Source organism: Gossypium arboreum, chromosome 12 (assembly GCF_025698485.1).
Source record: "Gossypium arboreum isolate Shixiya-1 chromosome 12, ASM2569848v2, whole genome shotgun sequence".
NCBI lineage: Eukaryota > Viridiplantae > Streptophyta > Magnoliopsida > Malvales > Malvaceae > Gossypium > Gossypium arboreum.
The window spans coordinates 56,477,691-56,483,184 of NC_069081.1; the positions used below are offsets into that span (position 1 = coordinate 56,477,691).

At 39.0% G+C, this 5,494-nt stretch overlaps 1 non-coding gene across 1 annotated transcript; it reads right to left on the reverse strand.

Moving 5' to 3' along the window:
* Positions 1-5,151: 5,151 nt before the first annotated feature.
* On the reverse strand, positions 5,152-5,258 carry LOC128285760 (small nucleolar RNA R71). Its single transcript, XR_008276310.1, has one exon. It is a non-coding gene; the product is annotated as a small nucleolar RNA R71 (small nucleolar RNA).
* Positions 5,259-5,494: the final 236 nt, after the last annotated feature.

Sequence of the window (5,494 nt, forward strand, 5' to 3'; positions counted from 1 at the left end):
ATGGAGTATTTATTCTGCTGTTTGAGCTGTGTAAGAGGTGGAGTTGGACTGAGACTCTGAGGTTGAATTGGTCATGAGAGTTTGAATAGAGTTTGAATAGTAGGGTGGAGTGATTTATGGAGTGTATCACGGAGAGATATTAGGAGAAAATCAAGGAGTGATTTATGGAGAGATTTAAGAAGGAAAATATGGGACTTTATGTGGGTTATTATTATCTTGTGTTTAAAGAATTCAGTTCCCATTCTTTTCCCAAAAAAATTATAAACGATAGTTTTCCTCTACTTCTCAAGTCTGCCATTTTGTTCTTTGCAGATTTTTGCTAGATGGTTCTTTGCGATTTCTTTCAGTTCCCTTTTTGTTCTGTTCTTTTCTATGGAAACATTTGCACCCTCCTCGTCCCTTGCCAATTTTTCATCGTCTTCTTTTATTTCTGCCAACTGCCTGTTGAACTTTCTTTTTTTTTCTTCTCACAGCTTTGGATTTTCCTTATAAGTTATTCCTTCTTGAATCCCTGGTTTTCGTTGCCGCAACTTGCCACCTTTGTTTTGGCTTCTTGCGGTATTGGTAAGTGTCCCAACTATGAAGTATTCTTTTTGTTTATGGATTTTTGGTGAATCGGTCGACTGTTCTATTTGCGAAGGTTAAGGGTTGGAACGACTCGGTTAGCATTAGAGTAGTGCGACTCTACTGTTACGCGGTTGGTAGGTAAAGTGGCTATATTTTGGTGGTGTTAAAGGAAAGTTTTTCTTTTTCCCTTGGATATGAAATGTGAATTGATGTTAGTATTGGGTCTTTACAGGATTGTCTGCGGCGAATTGTGGAGTAGTGAACTATCTTGTTCCGACCTGTAGGTCTCGGAGTGCTTGATAGTGTTATGTAGCAAATCGCATCACGTGTGTAGTAGTACCGTATTTGATAGTTGGTCAAAAGCCAAAAGAGTGTGTGAATCCACACATATTGATTTGACCATAGGTCGGCAAATGTCGAAATGCCAAAATACCGTGAAGTCAAAAAGTCAAAAGGAGGGGCTTAGAGCGTGCGATCGCACGCACGATAAACCGAGCCCATGAAAATGAGTGTACGATGGAAAAGGCCGCCATGAACGAATTCATGGGCTTAAGCCATAATGGGCCGAATGGGCCTGATGGGCCCGTGGGCCCGCTTGTGTAAATCTGACTGTTAGTTGGAAAATAGTGGGGCTTGTGATGTCGTGCTCATGGCATAGGCCATTCTGCGCCTCAATGGGCTGAAGTGGGTCGTGTGGGCCCAATGGGCTCGTGGGCTCTGCACGGATAAAATCCTTGATAAGTGACAAACTTTGGGCTGGGAAGTGTAGTATGCATAGCCGTGGCTAATCTTGGGCTAATTGGGCCGCACGAGCGTGTGGGCTCATTTTCACCTATAGGACCGTTAGGGTTGTAAAAGTCGCTCGGGGTGACTGTAAACCTTCGGATGGGCCGATAAGCATGTTTAGGCCAAACTGTTTAGATTATCGAAATACCCTCGGTTTGTAAAATTATCGACATACCCCCGGTTTGTAAAATTACCAAAATACCCCCCAGTTTGTAAAATTACCAAGATACCCCAATTTGTAAAATTACCGAAATACCCTCAATATTTAAAATTACCAAAATACCCTTGTTAGTGTAAAATTACCGAAATACCCCTATAGGGTAAAATGACTATTTTGCCCTTGTGGGTAAATGACCGACTTAGACTATGAATTTGACTGATTTGACTGTGATTGTATGACTGTGTTTTAACCAACTTGACTGTGGTTGTAAAATTGATATGCTTTTAATATATGTTTAAATGACTGTTACTGAGCATGGCCATTCTGCATACACGTGTGATGATTGAGCATTACATACACGACATATTGCATGGGGTTGGGACATTGATACAGAGGAAGTTCTGATAGGATCGTACGGGTCGCATGAGACGACTGTTGATCCAGTATTGATCTGTTAAGGTCGCACGGGTCGTACGAGACGACTGTGGACCAATGAACGGCTTAGTGCTGCTTAATCTGATTATGGCTCTGTGCCAACCTAAATATGGCTCTGTGCTATGTTGATTATGGTTCTGGGCAAATCGTATTTACCAGTGGCTATGAGCCTATCATATTTATTGATGACTCTGTGCCGATCATATTTACCCATGGCTATGTGCCGATTATATTACCATCACTGATGGCTATGTGCCGAACTTATTAGAGATACCGATGGCTTTGTGCCAATTATAATACGTTACTGAAGGCTTAAAGCCGTATATGTACTAGCATCTTTGCTGTGATTTTGATTAGTGCTGCAACCGGTGCTAACATTGTAAGTGTAGGGATGGCGTGGGTGAGTTATTCCCCACAGGTAGTGCAGGGTTGGACGAAGGCAAGTGTAGGGTTGGATGGGATAGCATGCATTCATGCATTCACACATTCTATTTTGTTACTGAGATGGGTTAGGCCCAATTGATTCTGTTATGGGTTGTGATCCAAATGATAATGTAATGGGCTTTGGCCCACTTATGCTCTGAACTAGACTGAACTGTTACTGTTAAAGGGCTCTAGCCCAAACTGTTTCTATTTCTGTATGCTGACTGTTACTCTAGTAAGGGGATTACACACTGAGTTTTCATAAACTCACCCCGTTTTTAACTGTACAGGTAGTCCCCAGCGTTAGGCAGATCGATACTGTGAGGGACTCGGAGATGGCCACACGACTGCTCCTACTACTACGTTAAATTGCTTACGCGTATTTTTTATTTTGGGTTTCTGGTTTGTAATAAGATCATTTGTGGGATTTACTTTTAATTGGGCTTTTGATTACTCACTTTAAACTGCTAGTCTAGGAAAAGACGAGTTTTCAAACAAATTACTATTTCCAAAAACATATGTTTTAAACTTCTTTAATTTAAATTAGCTTCCGCAATTGTAAGAGACTTTCAATGAAATTAATAATGTTTTTTAAAAGTGATTAACATTCCAATGAACCACGTTTTGAAATAAATGAACACAAACTGAGACTTTACACAATTTTTAAAATAGTAAGAAGGGTTTTTCAATAAAATCACGGTTTTGAAAAACGCTTCAATGTGACACCGCCAGTGATAAATTGTAATTTATACATAAATTGAATGGTTTCTCCTTAGATTTGGTGAATTCGATGCTCCTAATCCTTTAATTTCATGTTTTATACTTAGGTGAGCATAGGAGAGTAAAAAGAGCAAGAAACTGGCCGAAAACGGAGAAAATGGACCCATGTGGGAAATCAACATGGCCTAGACTTCCACACACGGGCATGTCACACGGCCATGTCCATTTGGCAGGATTGAAGCATGACTTACACGGGTAGACTACACGCCCGTGCCTAATCAATAGCCTTGACCACAGGCTGGAGTAATCACACACGAACGTGTCCCTGCCGAGCCCAAGTATAGTCCTAGTCGGAAAAGGCCAATTTTTAGGGCTCTTAGGCATTCAAAAGCCTATTTAAACACCTGAGGAGGCACTTAAGAGGGGGACACAGAGTAGGAAGCAAGGAATTACTCAAGGAAAGCCGATTGATCCATCTCAGAAGCCGGATTCATCATTAAGACTGAAGATCTCCCTTTAAGTTCCTTCAAGAGTTTTGGGTTTTCTTATGTTTTTTTATCTTTATGCTTTTGAGATGTTTTCTTTCATAAGTATGAACTAAACCCCATAAATACCTAAGGGGAATGAAACCTAAGACGGATCTTGTTATTATTATCTGAATTGTATGATAAATATTTGACTTGTTCTTAATTCTTGTTTTAATATTCCAGGATATTGATTCGAGTTAAGCTCTTATTTAGAGGAAGAATAGACCCTGTCTAAGAGTAAAATTGTCATAATTAAGCGGAGTTGACTGCGCGCCTAGAGATAGGGTGACAAGATTTTGCTAGATCAGGGTGAAACCTAATAAGGGAATCCATAGATCAAGTTAATGCAATTCTAGGGTGTTAATTTGAAAGAGATTTCAATTATTCAACCTAGGGTTAGACGTTATTAGTCTTGAGAGAGATAAAAATATAACTTAGGGATTTCTACGGATCAAGTCAAATGAATAAATTGTCTGATTCAGAGTTAAATAACAAGTGAAGTCTAGTTGGATTTTTCCTTAGGTATTGTCTTAATCAAGCGAATTTTTCCAAAAGTATTTTCCCAAATTTTATTTCTGTGCATTCTTAGTTTAGTAATTAGTTTAGAAAACCAAACCTCTTAATTTTTAGGGTAGATAATAAAAAGAAAGTAAATACTAGTACTCGTAGTTCCTTTGGGTTCGACAATCCAGTCTTGTTGAACTATACTACTGTTCGATAGGTACACTTGCCTTAATCGTGATAATAAGTTAGTCTTAAGAATGATTCATTCATAAATCTTTAAAACCTATCACGAATATCACGTATCAAGTTTTCGGTGCCGTTTCCGAGGAACTAAGATATTAGGAACACTCGATTTTTTTTACTTTAGCCATTTTACTTTTATTGCAATTCAAATTTTTATTTTTTATTTTCTTTTCTAATTCTTCATTTATTTTCCTCTAATAGGTTTTTCTAGTTTATGACCAGAAGAAACCTGTTAGGACCACTACTTTTTGACAGTGAGATTGATTGCACTGTTCACAAAAATCGAAGAGAAATAAGGCGAAGCTTACGATACACAAAGGAAGAGCAAGAGGACGATACTTCAACCACAACCGAGGAGATGGCTGAAAACCAAGAAAATCTACTACCTCCTGTGATTGCTACTAATTCTAATCTTGCTCCGCGTACTATGTATGATTATGCTAAACCTTCCTTAACAGGAACTGAATCAAACATAGTTAGGCCTGCTGTTGCTGCAAATACTTTTGAACTAAAACCTAACACAATTCAAATGATCCAACAGTTTGTTCAGTTTGATGATTTGCAGGATGAAGATCCCAATGCTCACTTGGCAAATTTCCTAGAGTTTTGCGATACATTTAAAATTAATGGCATTTCTGATGACTCCATTTGCCTTCGGTTGTTTCCCTTTTTGTTGAGGAATAAGGCTAAACAGTGGTTGAACTGTTGCCACAAGGATCAATCAGTACTTGGAAACAAATGACCAAAAAGTTTTTATTAAAATATTTTCCGCCGGTTAAAATAGCCAAATTACGTAATTATATCTCCTCTTTTGTGCAGATGGATCTAGAAACACTCTACGCTGCATGGGAGAGATACAAGGACCTTTTCCAAAGATGCCCTCACCATGGGTTACCACTCTGGCTACAGGTTCAAACGTTTCACAATGGCCTGAATCCTTCAACTCAGCAAATGATTGACGTAGCCGCTAGTGGAACTATCAATAATAAAACACCTGAGGCAGCTTATGAATTTATTGAGGAGATGTCACTGAATAACTATCAATGGCAAGTTATGAGGACAAAGCCGACAAAAGCAATTAGTGTTTTCAACCTCGATGCGGTTACTATGCTATCTAACCAAGTAGAAC